Source organism: Puma concolor, chromosome E4, assembly GCF_028749965.1.
Source record: "Puma concolor isolate L17-30 chromosome E4, mPumCon1.1.hap2, whole genome shotgun sequence".
Lineage (NCBI taxonomy): Eukaryota > Metazoa > Chordata > Mammalia > Carnivora > Felidae > Puma > Puma concolor.
In genome coordinates, this window is record NC_141683.1 from 67,917,979 (window position 1) to 67,941,784 (window position 23,806).

Here is a 23,806-nt window from a genome sequence, read left to right on the forward strand (position 1 = left end):
ACTCAGGAGCAAGGCGCCCTTGTCACTGCAGGAGGGGCCGGGGCCAGGTCTCCCGGGCAGGGCCCTGCAGGGCCCAGGCGCGGCCGTCTCTGCTGTCCCTGGGTCCCCAGTGCCCGAGATTCCAGGAAGCCCTCAGGGCAGGGAGGGGTGTAGCTGCGAAGTTCAAGTGCAGGAAGACACCTGACCTGTGCCCCCCCCCCCCCCCCCAGCCATGCATCATGCATCGCTGGCTTTTCTCCTGTCCTCTTGGCCGCACCCAGGCCGGGGCCAGACAGGCTCCCTAATCACCAGATGGGGCCCTGCCCGGGAGGCCCCCGTGATGGCAAAGCCCCGCCAGGCTCCACTTTGCATGAAACGCAGGGCACCCTGAGGGGTTCCTGGAGGCCGAGGGGGCACCTCATGAGGTGGCCGGCTGCCTACAGAGAATGGGTCCACGCTTTCTCCTCTCGCCCCCTCTCCTTCCTTCCCCACTGGAAGGAGAGAAGAAAAGAAAGTAGGAAGCGAGAGAGGAAGGGAGGGAGGGAAGGAAACCCGACGGAAGAGAGAAATGTGGACGCGTACAGGCAAGTTTTAAAAAGAGAGAAATGGGGCGCCTGGGGGGCTCAGTCGGTTGAGCATCCGTCGTCGGCTCAGGTCACGATCTCGCAGTTTGTGGGTTCGAGCCCCGCGTCGGGCTCGGTGCTGACGGCTCGGAGCCTGGAGCCTGCTCCGGATTCCGTGTCTCCCTCTCTCTCGCTGCCCCTCTCCTGCTCGCGTTCTGTCTGTCTCTCTCTCAAAACTAAATAAACATTAAAAAAAAAATAGGCCTTTTGATTTTTTGATTTTCTACTGCTGCAAAAACGAACTGTCCCAAAACTTAGTGGCTTGAGCCCATCAACAAAGAAACTCTCGTGAATCTGCGGGTTGATTGAGCAGTTCTGCTGGGTCTTCTTCCGCTGCGGTGCAGTGGGGGGGGCTGGGCTGGACGATCCGAGGTGACTCACTCACACGTCTGGTGCCTTGGTTGGGGGTGGAGGGAGGCTAGCGTGGGCTTTTATTTTGAGAGAGAAAGAGAGCGTGTGCGTGTGAGGAGGGGAAGGGCAGAGCTAGAGAGAGGGAGACCCAGTATCCCAAGCAGGCTCCAAGCTTCGAGCCGTCAGCCCAGAGCCCGACGCGGGGCTCGATCTCCCAAACCGTGAGCCCGTGATCTGAGGCGAAATCAAGAGTCAGATCGTTAACTGACTGAGCCACCCAGGCGCCCCTAGGTGGGTGCTCTCGCCTGCACACAGCTGGACCCCCACCACCCAGGCAGCTGAGTCCTAAATTCCAAGAGCTCACCAAGGAGGGAAGGAAAGTCGCCAGTTGGCTGCATGCCCCGTCCCGTCCCCTGCCCCTTATTGGTCACAGCAGCCACAAGACCAACCCAGGTGGAAGGGGAAGAGAAAGAAACTTCACTGCTCAGTGGGGGAGAGTGACAAAAACCGTGTTACCCTCATTAATCCACTACAAAACGTGAACATATACGTATTAGCTTCTGGTTTTTAAACTGATGAATGGATAAACCAAATATTAAAAGTCACCTCTGTTACAGGGTGCCCGGGGTGGCTCAGTCAGTTGAGCGTCGACCCTTGATTTCGGCTCAGGTCACGATCTCACGGTTTGGGAGTTCGAGCCCCGCATCTGGCTCCTTGCAGACAGTGTAGAGCCGGCTTGGGATTCTCTCTCTCCCTCTCTCCCTGCCCCTCCCCTGCTCATTCTCTCGCTCGCTCTCTCTCCCTCAAAATAAATAAATAAACAAAGAAATTTTTAAATCACCTCTGTTAGTAAAAGTTACCTATGCAGGGAGAGAGAATGGAAGTCAGACTCTTCTGAATAGATCTGGTTATATAGTTTTGACTTTGAATCAATAATTTATAACAATAAACATGGCTATATACCTGAAACTCACATGACACTGTACATTAATTTCGCTTGAATAAAAAGTAAAAATCAGAAGTTAAAAACAAAACATGGAAAAAAGGCAAGTCTTAACAATCGAAAGCAGGGGTTCCCGGCTGGCTCGGTCGGTGGAGCGTGTGACTCTTGATCTCAGGGTTAGGAGTTCGAGCCCCACGTGGGGTGTAGGGATCATTTAAAAAAATTTTTTTTTGATGTTTACTTACTTATTTTTGAGAGACAAGGCACGAGCGGGGGAGGGGCAGAGAGAGAGAGGGAGACACAGAATCCGAAGCAGGCTCCGGGCTCTGAGCTGTCAGCACAGAGCCCGACGCAGGCTCAAACGCACGAACCGTGGGATCATGACCTGAGCTGAAGTCGGATGCTCAACCGACTGAGCCACCCAGGTGCCCCTAGAAAACCTTTTTTAATTGAAGACAAAAGGAAAGAAATTCACCTAACTGCAAATCAAGTCACCAGCATAACAACAGAGAGAAAATAATAGTTTCCAATGACTTTCAAATACAGAATTTCGATTATACAGTCCTGGTAGGATATATTCTAAGACAAAACAAACCAGAAAGAAATGTTAGGCCCCACTCAGTAATCCTATTCTTAGCCCAATAGGCACACGGCTATTTTGAAACTATTATAGTTTAATTGTGGAACCAGGCAAATAAGGGATTGTGTTGAAGTCACTAAAAAACAAGCTTTCAGCAAAGACAAAAGGAAGGAAAGCACAAATTCAACCAAGTTAAGTACAAACTCTGTAATCTTACATGTGAATTGGAAATATCAGTATGAACTCATAATTCTTTGCCTTTCAAAAATATGAGCATAGGGGCGCCTGGGTGGCGCAGTCGGTTGAGCGTCCGACTTCAGCTCAGGTCACGATCTCGCGGTCCGTGAGTTCGAGCCCCGCATCGGGCTCTGTGCTGATGGCTCGGAGCCCGGAGCCTGCTTCCGATTCTGTGTCTCCCTCTCTCTCTGCCCCTCCCCCGTTCATGCTCTGCCTCTCTCTGTCCCCAAAATAAATAAACGTTGAAAAAACATTCAAAAATATGAGCATAAAAACATCGCATTTTGTTACATTTGTATGAATTTCAAAACCGAACAAAGCCTCTGACGTTAGAAGTCAGCTGGGTGGTCTTCTTTGTGAGGGGGTAGTGCCTGGGATGGGAGATTAGGGGGCCTTCCAGGTGCTCCCATCCATTTCTCAATCCAGATACTGATTACGGAAGTGTCCTCGTTCTATGTGAAAATTCATCAAGCTGAACGTTTACGATCTATTCGCTTCCCTGTAATACGTGCTCGGTTACAATGAAAAGTTTAATTAAAAACAAACAGGGGCGCCTGGGTGGTTCTGTCCGTTAAGCGTCCGCCTTCGGCTCAGGTCATGATCTCTCGGTTCATGGGTTCGAGCCCCATGTTGGGTTCCGTGCCAACAGCTCGGAACCTGGAGACCGCTTCAGATGCTGTCTCTCAATCTCTCAATCTCTCGCTCTCGCTCTCACTTGCTCTCTCTCTGCCCCTCCCCCACTCGCACTCTGTCTCTCTCTCTCTCTCTCTCTCTCAAAAGTAAATAAACATTTAAAAAAAACAGTCCTTTAAAACAAACAAACAAAACCCCCTGAGCCGAGTGCCATCAGGACTGCAGGTAATGACAACCCCATAGCACTGAGCACGGCTAGTGGCCAGATGCGGTTCTCTACACACCATTTCCTCCCAGAGGAACCACGGCTCCTCCGAGAAATGGACAAGTCTAGGTCTGGGGCAGGAAATGCCTAAGAGGAGCGTGGGGTGTCTTGCTGCACCAGAAAAAAAGGAAGGGCTGAGGTCACATCAAAAAGGCAGAGGAGCCAACCCTGAGACGTACCCACTGACCTAAGCAGAGACCATCTGAAGAACACAAAAGAATAGTAATGGCAGTAGATTGGAGGCATCGCACCGATAGAAATCTGTGTGCCGTAATGTTACCAAAAAGGGGCACCTCGGTGTTTCACTCAGTTGAACATCTGACTCTTGATTTCGTCCTAGATCGTGATCCCAGTGTCATGGGATCAAGCACCACATCTGGGCTGAGCGTGGAGCCCGCTTAAGATTCTGCCTCTCTCTGTCTCTCACACACACTCTCTAAAAAGATAAAATAAAGGTTACTAAAAACAATAAAAGCCACTGGTCAATATTCAAGGCTAGGGCAGAACTCCTTACTCTGGATACTGACTAAAAGGAGAGAGATCCTTCTTTGTAAAAGGTGATCATCAGACAACAAATCAGAAGAAATGATAGCCTGGAAAAATCACAAGTCTGCAACCTCTAAGGAAATCACGGATCTGAGCTGCTAAGCCCATCTCGCTGGTACGACCTGAACCCACCTGACAAGACAAACCAGACCCCGCGCCTGGTGCCGGACGAGGTCAAGAGCATACAACACGACCTGTAAGAATCTTCTTGCCTGAAAAATGCAACTGGGACCCAGTGGCCAAGGAGGGGGTCGGGGGAGGCAGGGGTCCACCCGTGTGCAGGCGACAGAGAATTTTAAACCAATAATAAAACCAACACAAAGTCAGTTTGCTTTTTATTATCACCGGGCACCGGCTGCCCTGAGCGACGTCAGTGATAAAATTCCTCTTCCTCCAGGAGGTCTGTCCCCGGTGGTTCTCCAGCCTTCACACACCTCTGCTTGAATAACAGCTTACGGAAAACATGGAACAGGGAGGAATAAGTCACCTGACATCATAAGGCAGCATTCATCGCAGTCCGGAAGACGGAGCATTCTACGGGGCAGACAGCCAGGGGTCTCTAAGTGGGGGAGGGAAAGGAATGGAGGGGTCCAAGGAGACAACCGATGAGCGAATATGCAGGCCTCAGGGGGCGCCGATTGGACAAACCAAGCTGGTTAAAGACCATCCGGTACAGGTCATGAAGTTAACACGCGCTAGGCGCGACAGTGACCCGACGGCTGCGTCTTACACGCGAACATATCAAACCAGTTCAAAATGACCCAGATTCGTTCTGACCCAAATGTCACGGCCTCTAGGATCGGCTTCAAAATTCTCCAGCAAACAAATGAACGCCAGCGAAAGCAGGCGGAACCGAGCGAACAAGATGGGCCGTGACTTGGGTGATGGATACACAGGGATTCCTCACAATCCTGTCCCTTTCTTTCTGGTTCCTGTTTTCTCATAAGCAAAGAGAAGCAACGTACGTACAGGAGTAAGCGCCATGGTGTCCTCGCTGCCGTCATCACCGTCAGACCCCGGGCTGGGGCTCCGATGCGAAGCAAGCGGCATTTAATTGGGAGGGAGCGGCAAGAGCCAGCTCAGGTGTGGCCCGGTGGTCACCCCGGGGAGCTGAAGAAAATGTCACCGCAAACAGGTGGCACGTGATCTAGGCACAGGGGTGGCGTCAGGAGCTAAGGCAACAGTCGGACATCCTTGGGGACGGCCACGTGGTCTCAGGCCTCAGGGGACAGGGGGACCCAGGGGGCTAGGGACAAAACAAGGGGCTGGTAATAGTGAGGAGAGCCTCCCTCCATGGGACCGTGACACGAGTCATAAACACATCATCACCGACTCAGGTTACAAGGGGGCCCTGAGCTCAGGAACAGGGGGCGGGTTCCAGGGTCTGGATCCAGGTTTGGGGGGGGGGGGTTCCCTGCAGTGATGCCCAAAGTGGGGCTAAGCTCTAGGCATCCCCCCACCCGGGACACGACCGAGCAGCCCCAGAGGCCCGGGCACAGGGGGAGCCCACGGAGGGGGCGGCCTGAATACCGATGGTTCTCGCCGGGAGACTGCAAAGGGGCCTAAAGGCAGATCTGTGTCGCCCAGCGCTGGGCAGGACGGCCAGCACCAAAGACACCCCCGCCCCCCAGGCGCATGCTTGCCAACTGCAGGCCTATTTCAAAAGCAGTGATAAGGGGCCACCCGCTGCTTGGTTGCTCCAGCTTGAGTGATGGTTAGGGAGCGGGATTCCTGTCACACGGCCCTCCATCCGCCCATCTCCCTCTCTTTTCTCACTCCTCCCGTCTGCCATCTGTATCTGAGAATGTGCGTGCGTGTATGTGTGTGTGTACGCATGCGTGCCTGCACACGTGTGTGGGTGTGGGTGTGCACGCTCATGTGCAATGCGCTTATGCGCGGTGCATGCTCCTGTGCGTGTGTGCCATGCGTGCGTGCACGTGTATGGGCGTGCGTGTGCCATGTGCTTGTGTGTGCGTGCACACGAGTGTGCACGCTGTGTGCACGTGCACTTATGTGCATATGTGTGCATGTGCATGCTGTGCACGTGCACACTCGTGTGCATGCTGTGTGCGCGTGTGAGTGTGCTTGTGTGTGCCCGCTGCGTGCGTGCACACTCGTGTGCATGCCGTGTGTGCGTGTGCATGCTGTGTGTGCACACTCGTGTGCATGCTGCGTGCGTGTGCACACTCGTGTGCATGTGCGTGTGCGTGCATGCTGCATGTACGCACACTCGTGTGCATGTGTGCACGCACACTCGTGTGCGTGCTGTGTGTGCTTGTGCGCCTGCTGGTGTGTGCACGCGTGCGTGCTTGCGTGTGTGCGTGCACGCGTGCGTGTGTGTGGTCATGCGTGTGTGTGCACGCACGCTCACGTTGCTGGTGTGTGTGTGTGCACTTACACACATGCACGTGTCTGCGTGAAGGTGCGTGTCGGAGTCAGGGGAGGTAGCATGTCGGTCTCACACGCCCTCTTCTTTCACCGTCCTGACCTTTTTATCCCCATCCCCACTTCTGTGCGAAAGACCCTGCTGTCCCCTTCGAGAACCTTCCTGGTCCGGGCTTTGCCTGGGGCGGGAGCGGGTCAGGAAGCAGCGTATCTTGAGCTCACTGCTGGGGCTGAACCAGGGAGGAAAGGAGGGACCGGTGGGCTGGCCCAAGTGACACTCCTGTCCCCCGAGGTCCTTCCTCATCCCCCCCCCCGCGCCCCCAGCCCCACCCCCGCTCCCCATGCAGGGCTGATACCCTCCTCTGAGGAGGGCTTTACGCTGTCCCTCCCGCACAACAGCAGGGTGGGTGTCAGGAGCTGCTTGCCATGTGAACGAAAGCCCACTTAGGAACCGCATCCTGCCGTCTCTCCCCCACCCCCTGCACCCCAGCTGCCTGCACGGGCCAGCGAGGTCCTCTTCTTGGGGACAGAGGGGTGACCTTGCCCCAGCCTCTGCGGAACCCTCCCCCCCACCCTCTTACAGCCTGCTCAGGATCATTCTGAGACACCTCGGCGTCTTCACTCCATGGAGACGCTTTAATTCGTTCCAGAGCTGCTAATTAAAGGGAGAGCTGCTGTGCGCGGGTTGGGGGTTGGGGGGGGGGCGGAGGGGACTCCCAGCAAGCTGGGGTCCGGGTGCTGTGTGAGCTGCGGCCGGGCCGTGCTGGGGGGGGAGGATGGTTAGGGACAGGCCACGAAACAGACGCAGCTCCAAAGACCCCTCTGATGCTCACGTGTGGCTGTTTGGTTGTCCTGATGAGAAGACACCCGAGCCTCATCATGACTGGCGGGCCAGCTCACAGACAAATGACGGACACACTCCTGACGTCTCTACGGAGATGCTTTCAGACTTCCATGCGGATTGAAGGATGGCCCCAGGGGACAGTGAAAGGCCAGTGGGGGCCTGGCTGTGGCCCCAGTGGCATTAATTGGCCTCTTAAGACCCTGGTAGCTTTGGGCCCCTCAGCTCGCCAGCCCTGTGAGAGTCCCCAGCTTACACCTGCAGACTCACCCCAGCCTCGCAGCCTGCCCGGTTGGGGGGGGGGGGTGGGGACATGAAGAAGGGGCTTTGGCGAGAGAAGGGGCTGGAACTGAGGAGGGGACACAGAAAGGGGTGGGGGAACCCGGGAAGGTGTCTCTGGTCACTTGGGCGGGGGCTCGCCCGGAAATGCAAAGCCCCCCCGAGAACATTCCCAAGGCCCCGGGACCTGCCCTCCCTCTCTGCCCACCTCCCTCGGGAAGGCCAACCTTCCAGCGAGCCGTGCCCACCCCCCCACCCCCATTCCCAGGCAGGAGCACCTGTATGGAGACCTGGAGTGAGTCACGGCCCCTCTCCACGCACCTCTGGGCTGGTTGGGGGGTTGGGTGGAATAAGGTAACGGATCCCTTCGCAGGGCAGAGGGCCTGGCCCGGACGTGCCGCGACCTCCTCCCTGCCCCCGGGGGTGCCCGCACGGCCCTCCCCAGCCAGCCGCCTTCCCTGCTCCCCCAGACACCTGGCTGGCCTGGCGGTGCCCTTCACGCCCGCTGCACTTGTTCTGCCCGTGGGCTCCGCCCGCGCACATCCAGGAGCAGAGATCATCAAAGCCTGCCTTTGCTTGCTGCCCTCCTCCGCCTCCCCCTCCCCGACGGCAGGGGCGGGAGCCGATCTGCCCTGTTGGCTGCCGCACGTGCACCAGGTACCCTCCAAAGAAGGGAGCGGGTGAATGTGCTGCCTCCACGCCTGAGCACCCCAGCTTCCCCTGCCTGCACCCCCTTTCTTCCAAGGTCGTCAGCTCTCCAGAGTCCCCCCGCCTGCCTCTGGAGGCCTTCCCTGAGCCGCCCCACCCCGCTCGGAGTCCCCCTTGGCTCTCACCCTGTGGGACCAGGGTTCAGTGGGCACGCTTCCCCCGCGCATTCAGGACGTCAGCCCCAGGGCCCACGTTCCAGACACAGAGGTTCAAAGAAAAGCAAACGCCATGCACACAATTGGCGCGGAGGGGGGAAAACATCTCTTTCTCAAAGCCTCCAGCCCACAGAACTCCCCTAGCCCCTTCCGGGGACCACAGATGCTCCGCGACAGTCGAGATCTGTCTTCCAGAAGCAGGAACTGGGGAGTATTTCTGGCCCAATTAAGCTTTAGTGCTTGACAAGAAGCAAATGCAGCCTGGTCTCTTTCCACGCCTAATGTGCGAAACATACGGGCTCCGCGCATCTGGGCGTCTCGCCCGCCTTCCAGCACCTGCCGCCCGCCCGGGACCGAGTGTGCGCACAGGTCACAGGTGGGCGTGCACGCCTGACACGGGCGTCCCTAAAGGGATGGGGTCTGCTGCAGCATCAGCGTCAGGCAGTGTATACAAATCCTGATCTACAAATTACCAGCATTAGAAATCAAGGGGCGTCTGGGCGGCTCAGTTGGTTAAATGGCCCACTTTGGTTCAAGTCACAGTCTTAAGGTTTGTGAGTTCGAACCACACATCGGGCTCTAAGCTGACAGTGCAGAGCCTACTTGGGATTCTCTCTCTCTCTCTCTCTCTCTCTCTACCCCTCCCCCACTTATTATCTCTCTCTCTCTCTCTCTCTCTCTGTCGCTCTCAAAAAATGAATAACCATTAAAAATTTTTTAAGAAGAGAAAATCGAGCAGTTATCTCCATTTCAAAGGTATGAGAACTCTAACTGCTTGTTATGGTCACCAGCGGCCTCTCGGGCTCGTGCGTGAGAACAGCGCCGCGGGGCTGAGGTGGAAACTTCCAGGCAGGACAGATCGTTCGTCATCAGTTTCGGCCGGGATCGGAGCTGGAGTCGTGATGTCTGGTGGAACAATGGATCGGAGCGTAGATGCGAAGACAGATTGGTGGTCTGTTTAAGTACACACGCCTGCAAAGCTCTGAAAGAAGGCAGCCCGGATCTACCCGCTCTAATACAAGCGGCCCCTGAAACAGACCCCGTTTAGTGCCGCGAGCGTCTGGCTGTACTTAAAAAGGAAGCCTCTAGCAGGCGGCTGGTCCTCCGGGCTGGACCCACCCTGCCCTGATCCCCGGAGGCCTGACCGTCCGGAAGGGTGAGAGGCAGCTTGGACCATCAGAGCAAAGTTACTTAGAATAATATTAGGCTCCAGTGCCTAATTGAGCACTTTAATTAACTGAGTCACCATTAATTGAGCACTTACTGTATGCCAGGTGCTTTACAGACTTCCAACATACCGACCTCACGGATCCCCAGTGAGAAGCGTGTTTAGCCTTGTGTACCAGATGAGGCAACCAAGGCTCAGAGGGGGTAAGCAACTTTCCCAAGGTCACACAGCCCGTGACGCAGCCAGCTGTCAAACCAGGACAGTGCGATGTCAGAGCCTGAGGTCTTGACCGCTACCTCTCCCCTCCGTTCCCCCCCACCTCCTCTCAGCAAGAGCAAACAGGGGGCGCCTGGGGGGCTCAGGTGGTTAAGCGGCTGACCCTCGATTTTCGCACAGGTCGTGATCTCACAGTGTGTGAGTTCGAGCCCCTACGATCGAGACCCGTTTTTCTATCCAACCGTCATTCGGCGGGACCAGCCGGGGATGCTGACCAGCTGGTTTGCACTGTGCGGCTGTGCCTGTGGATAAAATGCTGAAACCCGTTCCCACCGTGGGCAAGGATCCGCTGTCTTGATGCTTGCCTCCTCGGCCCATCACCCCGACCTCTCAGGAGCCCCCCCCCCCCCGGTAGGGCAACACCCAAGCCTGCCTGGACCCCCGCGGGACCCTGGTGAAGCAGGCTGGCTGGAGGAAGGGCCCAGGGCCGGGGGGCCACTGTGGCCCAGAAGGGACCGGAAGCTCGGGAAGTCAACGCTGGAGAGTTGGCCCTGAGTGGAGCGGAGCGAGGTGAGGCCAGAGCGGGAGATGAGCCTCAAAGACAGAGGCTGGAAGAGTAAGGACGATGTGGTTAGAGGCTTAGGAGGGGGCCCGGAGCTGGGATTCCAGTCTAACGACGCCAGTAGCACAAGGGAGCCTGCGGCCTGTTTCCCGGGGTCCCGGTGTGCGGCCCGCGGGCCCCGAGACCGGGTGGGTGGAGGCCCAGGGCCGACCGGGGAGAAGAAGTTCTGTGGAGGCTTGACTGAGGAAAAGGAGGGCAGTGCCGGCCCCTCTCCTGCCCCCCGAGCCCCCGCTGTGTCTGCGCCGGGCTCCCGTCCCCGCACTCTGACTGTGGGCACGAGAGCCCGTTGAGGACAACTCAGCCCGTAGCCTCCACCCTCCCAGGCCTCCCCTGCGCTGCGTGCGGTTCAGTGGGGTTTTTATTACAGTTGGAATCAAATAAGTCAGAGACAGCTCCAGAGGGCGGGGTGTCCAGCAGAATCCAGTGGGGCCCAGGCACGACCCCTCTCGCCCCTTCTCTCTGAGCCTTCCTCCCTGCTGTGCCCACCCAGACAGCTTCACTGCTCTCAGGGCCGCCAGGGGGCTCAGCAGGGTTTAAACCCAGGGTCCCCTTCCCTACCACCAAAGCATCGCGACGAGGTGGGGCTTGGGGTTCCCTCCCCGCTGCCTTAGAAGGCTGAGCGAAGCCCAAGGAGGCTGAGAGCCAGAGGCTGGGGGGCTGGGCTCTGACCAAGCCATCGGGACCCCACCTTGTCTCCTCTCCAGCCCCGTATGGTCTGGTGAGTCGCCCCACTTTCTCCTCTGTAAACTGCGGATAAAAACTCCTGCAGGGGGGTGGCGGGAGGGTCGGATGAACTCAGTGAGGGGCCGCTGTCTCCAGGGGCCTCTGCTTGGGCTGAGTCCGTCCGCACTCGTGTGCCTGTTATGTTTTACTTCTACGTCTAGCGCGTGACCTCTCTGTCTCCATACATTTTCCCTTCTGCCGGAATCTCCTTCCGAGTCTGAGCTCAGACCCCTGCAAGGTGGGCCCAGGCAGCAGCCGGGGACGGACTCGGGTTCAGGACCCGGGACACATCCACACAGACTGGCTGGACCAGCCCTTCCCGGATAACAGATGCTTCGTCAGGGCTCGCAATGCCCCAGACCCAATGAACACCGCAGACTTAGAGCAGGCTTGCAAATGAAATCCTGTTGCTGGCTCCACAGGGCATATCCTGCCCCCAGGGCCGTGTGCCGGGAGAGGCAGACATCAGGCTTGTCTGGCACCCGGGGCTTCCGCGTGTGCTGCGTCAGGTGACAGGCACGCCCATAGGTTCATTCCAGCCTTGTTCGGCTTCAGCGACAGCCTCGGTGTTTGCACAGGAGCCTGGCAGTCAAGGCATGGGACCCCACTCCTGCCACGAAGGAGCACGAGTCACTCCTCGGGAGGCAGCGAGGTGGCAGGTGACGTGGGGAGAGACTGAGGCGGGCCTGACTTGGCTCTGGGTCTGCCGCTTACCAGCTGTGTGATCCTGGCCGACCCGGTCAGCCTCTCTGAGCCTTGGTTCGTCGTCTGCTTGATGGGGAAGACCCGCCTTGAGGGCCGATGGCGAGATGAAAGGAGATAATGTCTGCAACGCACCTGCTCGGCAGAGGCTCGTTCTTCACCCCCCTGCCCAGCTCATCCAGACGGTCAGTTACCAGCACGCGTGTCTGGTTCCCAGCGGACGACGGTGTGTGTCTCCCTCCAGAGCCGATGAGGGGTCAAAGCCAGTCCCTGCCCCAGGAAAGGTCCTGGGGGAGGCGGGGGGGCACAATTTGAGTTCAAGCCCTGTTGGTGGAAGAGACTCTCCGGTATTCCTTGCCTCCAGGTCTTGTGTTCACCTGACGTCACCTCCGGGCCCTTGCGTGAGAATCAGTCCCGCTCCCCGCTGTCACAGGGGCCCTGACTGTCTGCCTTGCGGGTATTCCAGCTCAGATTCCAGGACACTCGGCTCGTCCCCTTGGCCCTCCCTCTTTCTGTAACTCAGTCCCCAGAACCGTATTGCCACAATCTGCCTCGGTATCCCCATCTGAGCCATGCCCTGGGACTAGGTATCTTACCTTCCCCAAAACTCAGACCCCAGTCATTGAGCCAAACCCCACTCCCGGAGGACGAAGGTCCCCAAGGTCAACCGCATGTGCCTGTTGTCCCAGACGTCCACCTCCCTGGGACGGCGGGGTGCCTGTGGGCTGCCCACTCCTCCTTCCCCCTCCCCCCAGAGCTGTCTGAGCTCAGCCCCTGCTCGGAGCCCTCAGGGGATGCCGGAGAGGCCCCGGAGCCCCAGCCGGTAGCACAAGACGCGTCTACAGGTCCTTGTCCTCTCTTCCTCCAAATCCCCCCCACCAAGAGGAAAGCAAAGGCATTCTTTGAAAGTAAACCCAAAGCCTAGGAGAAAATGAGACGCGATAATTATAGACAGGAGATTTCAACAAAGTTTAAAGAAGACGGAAAGCAGATGGAGAAGGAGAGTTGGCAGAGGGGGCTGTAAACTAAAGCTCCGGCGAGGAAGGTTCCAGATGAGAAGCAAACCCATTTGCCTGCGGAAAACCAGACACACTCGGGACGGGGAGGCAACAGGTGCAGAGAGCAACGGTCGAGTGTGGGGCGGAAAAAGGGGGCGGGGGGCTCGCGTGGAAGCCTGCTCGAGCTGGACCCCAGAGTCCCTCCCCCGCCACGCACCGGGGCGAGAAGCCCAAAGCTTGTTCTCCGGAGGAGCTTGGGGAATCCCAGGCCGAGCGTGGAGGGGAGGAAGGTTCAGGAATGCAGTCCTGAAACTTCACGGTGGATTTCCGATTCCCGTCCTCTGCTCCTGCCGAGGCACCCTGTCCCCGGGCAGGCAGATGGAGGATTCTCCTCTCCGGTAGTTGAAGTGCCCCTGGAGAGAAAGATCCCGGAAGACCAGCAGCCCCCACGCATTCAGAGCCTGCAGTGGCTTCACAGAGCTTCTCTGAAAGGTGAGCAGACAGTCAAGGGCTAACAGATATTCATCATCTCACAGTTTCGCTGGGTCAGGGGGCTGAGCATGGGCCGTCTGCAGCCCCATTAGGGCCCAGACCAAAGCAGCCGGGCTGCGTCCTCATCCGCAGGCTCGACCTAGGAAGAATCTTCTTCCAGACTCACTCAGGTTGTCAGCAGAAGCATCTCCCTGTGGTTGCGTGACTGAGAGTCCCAGCTCCTTACTGCCGTCAGACCTACGGGCTACAGAAAGTCCCCAAAAGCCACCACGGTTCCCTGCCGCGTGGGCTTCTCCACCTCGGCCGCGGCCTCTGTCAAGCCCACGGGGACGGCCTCTGGTCCCGCTAAGAAGGAGCCTCGTCCAACAGTAAGTGGCAGTAACCCCCCATCGCCTTTGCCACACTCAAGAGGGGTGAACGCCAGCAGACCGGGATCAGTGGGGTCACCCTAAATTCTATCCGCTTACGCCCCTCAGGGCTCTGCCAGCGCTTGTCGTGGTTGGCCGGGACTTCCCCGAGCACTCTGGGACACTGGGACCCACAGACATCTTTTGTCCCCCTGTTTTGATTACTGATAGCAAATGCCAGGCGGACTCATCTGCCCCTCATTTTTTTGCACTTAATAGATGCCAAGATCATTTTACATTGGTTCATAAAGAGATTCTTCATTGTTTTCCCGCCGCTGGGGAAGCCATTCCCAGCCCTTTCCTACTGCAAATATCTCCAGGGGAGGCCGTTGTGCAACTACAGCTGCCTCTGGGGAGTGGGACAGGAAAGGGCAGGATCCACTGTGACCATTATAAGCTTTTGTAAGTACTTGATCTTGACTCTGTACACACAGTACTTCAATAACTATAATAAGGACCATGGGATCTCCTCGGGGGTTGGGGGGGGGGAAGGCTGGCTACACGGGGAGGCCCTCCTGCCCTCACCACCATTAGCACAGGCTTCCAACTCACCGTGAACTGTCACCCGCCCCCCCCTACCCCCCGCCAAGCCTCTTTCTTCTCCAGGGCTCAACATTTATTGAGCATTAGCTATGTGCCAGGCACTTGAAGGCTGGGACGCAAGGGGGAAAGAACGCTTCTCTTTTTAGGCAAAATGTCCCATTTGTCCCTCTTAATACGTGAAGCCAAAACACTAACACAGTCCCTGAGTGTCCAAGGGGGTGGGGGCGAGACCCTGTGATCCTCCGCCTGCTGCCCGGCTCTGTCCCAGGTGGACGACAGACAGAGTATAGTGTTTGTAGCAGTGAGGCAGGTACACAACATTTTCACTGGGTAACAACACCACGCCTTGCCGCTCAGTGTTCTGTCCCCATCCTCTCACAGCAATGCTGCCTGATGTCACCGTCAGGGACATTTACTGAGTGCCCTCCTGTGATTAGACCGTGTAATCCTCACAAGACAGCAACCCGACAAGACAGTATCGCTGCTATACCTTCTTTATAGATGAGGAAACTAGACCTCTGGACAGCGCCAGTGATCTGCCTGCAGTCACACAGCTAACGAGCGGCAGAGCCGGTATTTAAACCTGTGTCTACTCATCTCCAGGCTCTTAATGTCAGCACCGTGGGGTTTGTCCCATAAATGCACAGCAAAAACATATTTTCCATTTTCCTTCTGGCGAGCACTGGCCCTCTTGACGACCCACACTGACGTCCGTCCAATGACCACAACTGACTGGGTGTGGTCTCTACATGTACAGAGCCACTCAACGCCGCTATCCGCCGGCCCACATTTTTTCGGTGTGGCTGAAAGGACTTGAGACCGTCCTCAAATGCCTTGCCCAAGTCAAGCGGGCAAGGCCACCTGAGATCCCATCAAGGCTTTCCCTCTAGAGCTTCCCGAGGGGACAAAGCATCGGGGAGCCCAGCAAGCTCCCCGCCCATCCTGTCCCCTGCTTCATCCTTGGCCGCTGGGGTTGGCCTTGCTCAGGGGGCTCTTCTGCCCTCCCAAAAGCCAGATCACAAAGGCAGCTGCTCGCTGGGAAGTGACAGGAGGAGGCAGAGGGTGAGATGAGGGGCATTGCCAAGTGGCGGAAGTGAGATTAAAATGTATCTAGAAGCATCTGGTGCTGGGGAGCCACGCTGGCTCGTTTATCAGCCCAGGACAGCAGCCCAGAGGACGAGCCATTGGGACCGGGGGTCCAGCTCTTATCAGACCCTGACTGCTAGAGGCGCAGGCGTGGCTCAGGCCCCCACCCCAACAGCTTCTGTCCTTCAGTCAAGTGGACCTGTGATGCCAGATCTTTCTGTTTGTCAAGGAAGCTGCAACTCCGGACTTTTTTTTTTTTACTGAAATCTCCCAGTTTTTCCATCCTGGCAAGGAATGCAGTGGAAAACACACACACACACACACACACACACACACACACACACACACGTGTGGGTCTGATGGCATCAGCCCGGGGGGCCGCCCTCAGGCTGCACACCATGCCCTGCACAGGGGTCCCTCCCGCCTCCACCTCTGGGGCTTGGGAACCTGGCCTGGCAGTCTGCCATGCCTCCCGCGTGGACCCCACACTCTCCACGAACACAGACCTGGAAGCACCCCAGGGAGGCTGCCCCCTCTTCCCCCCCCCCCCCGCCTGCTCCCCAGATGAGCCCTGTCACCTACCCAGCTGGCAGAGGGAGAGCCAGGGAGCGGGACAGAGGCACAGCCCGTGCTTGGTGGACAGAGCAGGGGAGCCGGCTGCCCTGGGCCTCTGTCTCCCCTGAACAGAAAAAGGCTTGAGTCACCTTCTGTGATGGGAACCCCAGATCCTGGGCCCCTGGGCTCGGGCCACCTGCCTTTGACAGTGACCTCACTGGCTGCCGTTATTACCCGGGGTGCGGGGCAGGGGAGGGATGGCGGCAGTTACAACGGATACGTCACAGCATACACGAAGGACGAGAAGCCCGGCTGTAAAGGAGCCCAGAGAAGTCCCACAGCTGTCGTCTGCCCGTCCACGGTCCCCGGGGCAAAGGGACAGAAGTGACCCCCTGCTGGTCCCTGCACCCTGGCTGGACCGGGAGGGAAGCTCTCCCTAGAGGCGCAGGTGTCCTCACTGAGGGGTGGGTGCGGCCTCCAAACAGCCTCCAGAACCTTCCCTGGGGTCACTGCCCTCCAAAGCTCTTCCCTGCGAGGACCCTGGAGGCGTCTTCCGGCCCTCCCTGCGGGGGGGGGGGGGGGGGGAACATGGGACATCTCCGAGGGGCGGCGGAGTACCTCTGGTGTTGTTTCCGCGGGCTTCACCGGCCCTGGAGGGGAGGAGGTCAAAGGAAAGGGCAGGGGTGGGGGCGGCTGCAAGCCTGAGTCCCTCCCGCTTGCAGCCCCCGCCGTCTGCCTGCAGGAGGCTTTTCATAGACTCCACCTGGCTCTGTGCTGAGGCGGAACCGCTCGGGCGCCTATCAATAGAACGCGGCAGAGGGTGACCAGGCGACAGATTGAGGGGTGGGCGGAGCGGTTCCTCTTCGTGCTGGGGGGGGGGGGGGGGAGGCGGTGAGAGCCCGAGGCTGCGGGCGCCCCCGCCCCTGCTCTGCGCCCTGGCTCTCCCCGCACCCCAGCGCCCCGCCCCTGCTCTCCCCGCCCCCCCCCCGCGCCCCCGCTCCTGCTCTCCACCCCTGCTCTCCCCACTGCTCTGCGCCCTGAGCGCCCAGCCCCTGCTCTCCACCCCTGCTCTGCGTCCTGAGCGCCCCCACCCCTGCCCTCTGCCCAGAGCGCCCCCTCCCCTGCTTTCCGTCCTGACTGCCCTTGCCACTGCTCTGCACCCCTGCTCTCTGCCCTGAGGGCCCCCTCCCTGCTGTCCGCCCTGTCTTTCCCAGGCCCTGCCAGGGGGACTGCGGAGCGGAGAAGCATGGGGATCCTGGAGACACCCTGCTCCGGGACTCGCACCCCACCCCCCTGCAGTGCTGGAACTCGCCCTGCGGGCCAGGTGTCTGCAACCCTTCCCTCTCCCCTTGCACCCTATTTTTGGACTGAGTTCTTCTTCCCAAAAAAGCCTTCTCTCAGGGGTGCCTGGGTGGTTCAGTCGGTTAAGCACCCGACTTCGGCTCAGGTCATGATCTCACGGTCTGTGAGTTCGAGCCCCGCATCCGGCTCTGTGCTGACAACTCAGAACCCGGAGCCTGCTTTGGATCCTGGGTCTCCCTCTCTCTCTGGCCCTTCCCCTGCTTGAGCTCTGTCTCTCTCTCAAAAATAAGCAAACATTTTAAAAAAATGTTTTAAAGCCTTCTCTCGAACCTGCGTGCCCTCCACACAGCCGTCGCATGTGGCACTTCTTCACCGTCAAACTTCGTAAGTTACGTCCTCAGAAGGCCTCCCTGCCCCTCCATCTGGGTCAGTCTGCCCAGCAAGCCTCTCCCACGAGCCACTCGAATCCCCTTCGAGCCCGCACCTGCTGGGAACTGCCCACCAGGCTGTCCACGGGAAGGCGGGGTTCCCCCAGCACCTGCATCCCCAGATACCTAAACGACTTCTTGAAATAAAGGTTTAAAACTTGCCAAAGTAAACAATGTGTCATTTAGAGGTACAGAGGGATGGCTGGGTGGCTCAGGAGGTCAAGCACGAGTCCGAGTCTCGATTTCGGCTCAGGTCTCGATCTCCCCTCCCCGTTGGTGGGATGGACCCCTGCCTCGGGCTCCTGGCTGTTAGTGCAGGGCCTGCTTGGGATTCTCTCCCCCCCCCCCCCCCCCGCTCCCGCCCTTCTCCAAAGAATTGAAAGCAGGGACTCGAACAGGTAGGTCTGGACAGCGATGTTCACAGCAGCATTATTCCTGGAAGGCCAAAGTTAGCAACCCGAATCCCCACGGCAGGTGAACGCGGAACACAGATGGTGTATCCGTACAGGGCAAGACTGTTCGACTTTAAAAAGGAAGGGGGGGGCGCCTGGGTGGCTCAGTCGGTTGAGCGTCCGACTTCAGCTCAGGTCACGATCTCGCGGTCCGTGAGTTCGAGCCCCGCGTCGGGCTCTGTGCTGACGGCTCAGAGCCTGGAGCCTGTTTCGGATTCTGTGTCTCCCTCTCTCTCTGACCCTCCCCCATTCATGCTCTGTCTCTCTCTGTCTCAAAAATGAATAAACGTTAAAAAAATAAAATAAAATAAAAATAAAAATAAAAAGGAAGGAAATTCGGACACCTGCTACAACATGGACGAGCCCGGAGGATGTTATACTAGGTTAAAAAAAAAAAGAAAGAAGAAAAAAACCACGATGACGTCACAGCAGGGGGAGGGGAGGGATCCACAGAGGGTGCCGCTGTGCTGTGGGAAGTACGGGGGTTCGTTCTGTTAGACTCGTCTCGTTCACGGCCTGTGCCCACACCTGCCTTCTCCACGGCCACATACGGATGCTCTGTGTCCTCCTGGTTCTCAGAGACGCATTTGTAACACGTAACCTCTCGGAAATCGGGCTGCATCTCACGATCCGTGGGCTAAGAACCAAAAAGCCTCGCGCCCTAACGTGTTTGGTAGGCCGCTTTCTCCGTGGCACCTGAAACCGCGATGCTTCTGGCGATCGATGATGCCTCAGAGGAGACGAAAGACGCGGCCCGCATCTGTAAGGAGAAATATTTCCGGATAAGTGTTTCCAGAACCGCTTTATTGAGAGGTGAGGCACCTACAACACGATTCACCCGTCGAACGCGTACCGTTCATTGGCTTCCAGCATATTCACAGAGCTGTGCAACCACAGCCAACCGGAGATCACGTTCATCACCCCCACGAGGATTCCCTGCACCCCGACATCGCCGCCCATTGCTCTGCACACTCTCGGTGCCCGGCAGCCACCAACCCACTTTCTGTCTGCACTGATCTGCCTTTTCCGGACGTCTCGTATCAACAGACTCAGGCAACAGACGCGGGGACCAGTGTCCCGTCACCAGCTTCTTTCACACCCAGGGAGTTTTCAGGGTTCATCCCCGTGGTAGCATTTTGCCTCATTTCCCAAGCGGTCCCATCAGCCCCCAGCTCACTGGAATCCGGCTGCTGAACCCACCACCGCCTTGACCTTGCCCGTGTGCTCCCTGGCTCCTCCTCCCCGGCCCTCCTCGCTCTGAGTACAGGAATCTCAAGAGGCTGGCCCTGACGCTCATCCCCTCCGTGGTCCCCCCACCCCCGCGGTCCCCGGCAGCCTGGTGTCCTCAGTGTCAGCACCAAGTTGCGTCTTCAGCCCCGACCTGTTTGCAGCTGCCCGCTAGACGTTTCTCTCTGGGTGCTCCACCCACGGTGTGAAAGGACCCTGTCCTTCCCGCTTCTCTGAAGCCACTCCGGTTCGGCCTGGTACTCGGTCATTCGGCACCAGTTTGCAAGCCGTGCACCTGCCGGAGGCAGGTTAAGAGGAGGAAATGAAGCCCCTTCTCCCGGGAAGCTTCCACTCTGGGGCGAGAGACAGACCCTAAGATCCACACGCGGGTGGTGATGGGGTCCGTGAAACAAAGCAGGCTGGACGGGTGAAGCGTGACAGGTGCGCGTGCCGGCTGTCCCCCGCCAGCTGCTCCTCTCCCCCCCGACCGTCCGCTCTTTCTCCTCCCTCCGAGCCCTGTCCTGTGCCCCTGGGGGCCGACCCGTAAGTGATTCCTTCACCCGAGCTCCTTTCCTCTGACTTCCCAGTCGGATGAGGCAGAAAGAAGAGATGCCAGGGGACACCGGGGTGGCTCAGCTGGTTAAGCGACCGACTCTTGGTTTGGGCTCAGGTCATGACCTCGCGGCTCAGGAGCTCGAGCCCTGCGTCCGGCTCGCTGCTGTCAGCGCAGAGCCCGCTTCGGATCCCCTGTCCCCTTCTCTCTGCCCCTCCCCCCCTCAAAAATAAATAAACACTAATAAAAAAAGAGAGAGATGCCAGAGTTGGGGGGTGGGGGGGCAGCGGTGTGCTACTAAGAGCGTATCCGCCAGCCGGCCAGGGAGAAGCAACCTGATGGGTAGCATCGGCCCACTTCTGGGGAGTAAATACTCCACCCGGAGAGGTTTCAGAGACCAGCTTGAATTTGGGGTCGGAGACACGCTCTTCGGCCCTCGTGAGCCAGCGGGAGCGGGTTCCAGCACACCGGTGGTAGGAGGAGCGAGGGGTCTGGGAATGTCTTCCTGCTTCCTCCTACGGGTGGTCCTGGCGGGCCTACGTCCCTCCCGCCAGGACCGTAGCAGTAGCCAACAATGCCTCACAGACCACTCCGGCTCTAACCAGATGCTCATCTACCGTTTCCTCCTCCTCCAGCTTCAGGCCCAGGGCTGGGAATGGCTTCTCAGCGATGCCTGGGGGGGGGTCTCACTACCCTAGTCAGGAGCTTTCCCTGCCTCTGACTCATTGGGGCCCCTCAAGATTCCCGTAGAATGCACCCCGTTTCCCGCGGGGCCTGGAGTCACACTGGAAAGCTGCCCTTTCTCACAGAGCACGCGGGGACGACCTTTCGGATGCGTCCACACTGAGGCAGAGGAGGGTGGGGTGTCGCTTGGGCGCTGTTCTCGTCCCCCCCCCCCCCAAGTTCCCCCGCCCCCATCCCCAGCCTGGTAACCACGGCTCTCCTGCTCGCTGTCCTGCGATTCCAACCCCGGCCGGCCGCACGTGTCCAAAGCGCACGGCTGGACCGTCCAGCATCAGGACCTTCTATCGCTTCTCCTCTGCTCGCTAAGAAGTGTTCCTCGTTCCCCCGAACGGTCTCGATGCTTCGTCCCCCGTTCGAATCTTCCGCGGGGCCCATGCCAGTGAGCCGATGCCGGCAGGAGCTGGAACAAAGTCCCCCTCCAGAAATCGCAGTCCTCCAGGAACACCCCACCATCCTCTTACACAAATTCCTGGATCTGGGACCAGAAAGGGTGATTTACATACACTTAGAAGATGAATTCAAAAGCCACTAAACCCGAGCCAGTGAAGGTAGAACTCAGCGCAACTCACTACGGTCGCACTTAAAGTCAACGGGAAGGTGACGCTGTATTGTGAACGTGTTCTCCTTGTACAGCAAACACCACCGGCCGCCACACGCCTGGTGGGCCAGGGGCTGAGCAGACACCGCGCCTACTGTGGTTCTGCTGCCCAACCACCACCACCCCCGCCCCCCCAGCCGGCTGGTAACCCCTCTGTGATTTTGAGTAAAGCAGATTGTCCTCCACGATGTGGGTGGGCCTTGTCCAAGCAGTTGAAGGCCTACATACAACAAAAGACGGACCTCCCCTGAGCAAGAGGGGATTCTGCAGCGGCGGCCCTCACGCCAGACCTGCAGCATCGGCTCCTGCCGGATCTCTGCAACCAGGTAAGCCAACTCCTTCGACACGCTTTTGTGTGGGCACAACCACTTGGTTCTGTTTCTGAGAAGGACCCATCACAAGGCTACAGTGGTGACTGGGTTCAGGGGCAGGTTCCCTTAGGTGGGGCTTAGGGTTCAGGCCAAGAATTCGAGTGGGGTGGTGTTGCAGTGGAAGTCAGGGTCAGTGTGGGGGTAAGGTCGGGGCTCATCCTAAAGGGGGGTTAGCGTCAGGGTTGGGTTCAAGTTACGGCTATTTCGGGGTTAGGGTTAAAACGATACAAGTGCTGTGGACGGACACGGATGGGATATTAATCGGGGTGCGGCTGGAGGCCAGCTGGGGAAACTGAGTCCGAAGGTGAGCTGGAGGAGTATCGCGGCCACTGGAAAGCCTGCTCTCCCTCCTTCCCCCCTTCCCAACGATCGACTAGACCTACCTCCTTGGCTTGCAACCCTGGGCGTCAGGTCCCTTCTGGGGAAACCCCAGGATGTGGCAGTGGCAGCTTCCTCCTCCTGGGAAATTTCACCCGACTCCCTCGTGACCAGCGCTGCTCGCCCAACACGCATTCTCCCTTCTTCCGGAAACCGACTCCCAGATTTACTCTGCGTTTCTAGCAGTGCTCTCGGCGAAACCTCCGTTGCCAGAGCCTCATAGCTCCCGGGGTGGCCTGGTGACCACAGCCTGGACAGTGGGAAGGGCGGGGAGCAGCTGGAGGGACTCGTAGGGCGTCTTCAAGAGGAGGCCGTGTGCCTCCCTCCCCCCCAGACCTCACAGCATCGGCTCCCAGCTCGCGCGTAGCCTGGTTGGCACCCGTCGGAAGGTCCGTAGCGAGCGCCCTTGTCCTTACTGTCAAACGGGGGGTCTTGGCTTCCTCGGTCCCCGTGTCTGGCTTCGAGCACCCAGTGCCCCCGCGTCCCCAGCGCACCTGGGGACAGAGCCGCCCTCCGGCCACGCAGTATCTTACAGAGTGTGACGCCGTGCCTCTCCGTCTGGGGCGACCCACCGGGACAACGACGACGCCGTGGGCAGATCCCGCCTGTGGCGAGACTCCTTCTACAACGCGGTGACCACAGTCACGTGTGCGGTGCCCTGGCCGGCGCCCTGAGAAGCCACCGAGACGCGAGGCCGTCTGGCCACCTGCCCAAGCAGTGCTCACATTCTGGCTCCCGGCTGCCCGTCCCGTCCATAGACAGCAAACAGCAGTTAACGACGGCGATGATTATAACTGAAGCTGAGAGTAGGACAGACTCTGTTGTAAATGCTCGGCCTGGATCGTCCTGTGCAATCCTTACACTAACCCCCTTTCCACAGGTGACTGTGGCACCTAACGTGCCGGGGGTCACGGAGCTGGGAGGGGGTAGGGCGTGTTTGAAGAAACAAGACAGATGAACGTAGGGGACGGGAAGGAAAAATAAGATCAAACCAGAGAGGGAGGCAAACCGTAAGAGACTCTTAAGTACAGAGAACAGGGGCGCCCGGGTGGCTCAGTCGGCGAAGCGTCCGCCTTCCGCTCAGGTCACGATCTCGCGGTTCGTGGGTTCCAGCCCTGCTTCGGATTCTGGGTCTTCCTCTCCCTCCGTTCCTCCCCTGCTCGCGCTATCTCTCTGTCTCTCAAAAATAGAGATTTTTTTTTTTAAAAATTAGAGGAAAAAAAATACAGAGAACCAACTGAGGGTTTCTGGAGGGAGGTGGGTGGGGGAAGGGCATGAAGGAGGACACTTGTTGGGACGAGCCCTGGGTGACGTATGTCGGCGATGAATCGCTGAACTCTACTCCTGAAACCATCGGTACACGATATGTTAACCAGCTTGGATTTAGATAAAATTTAAAAAAAATAAATAAAATAGTCCCTGTCGGTTGAGCGGATGTAAAGGCCAGGGGAGCACAGCCACGCCCCCGACAACAAGGACCGATGGGCCCCAAATGGCCCCAGGGTCCGGAAGGAAGTTCTGCCCCCCTCCCCCCCTGTTCCCACCACGATCCTCGGAGATGGGCGCTGTTCTAGGTGCTGACGTACCCGTTTTACTGGTGAAAAAGCAAGCCGAGCGGGAGATGAACGAGCTCCCCCAAAGTCACAAAGCAAGCGGATGGGTCCCTCAGCTCGCAGTGCCCGGGAGCCACGCGGCGTGGTGCGCGTAGCGTGTCCG

At 58.3% G+C, this 23,806-nt stretch overlaps 2 long non-coding RNA genes across 2 annotated transcripts in view; one reads left to right on the forward strand and one right to left on the reverse strand.

Annotated features, from left to right (window-relative positions):
* The window catches only part of LOC147572762 (uncharacterized), a 174,324-nt gene that overhangs the window by 137,770 nt on the left and 12,748 nt on the right, over window positions 1-23,806 (forward strand). The gene's annotated exons all lie outside the window — the stretch shown is intronic.
* LOC147572764 (uncharacterized) lies at window positions 4,480-16,812 on the reverse strand. The gene is made up of 3 exons (XR_015246176.1): window positions 16,656-16,812; window positions 16,065-16,161; window positions 4,480-5,403 (listed from the first exon to the last, which is right to left on the reverse strand). It is a non-coding gene; the product is annotated as an uncharacterized LOC147572764 (long non-coding RNA).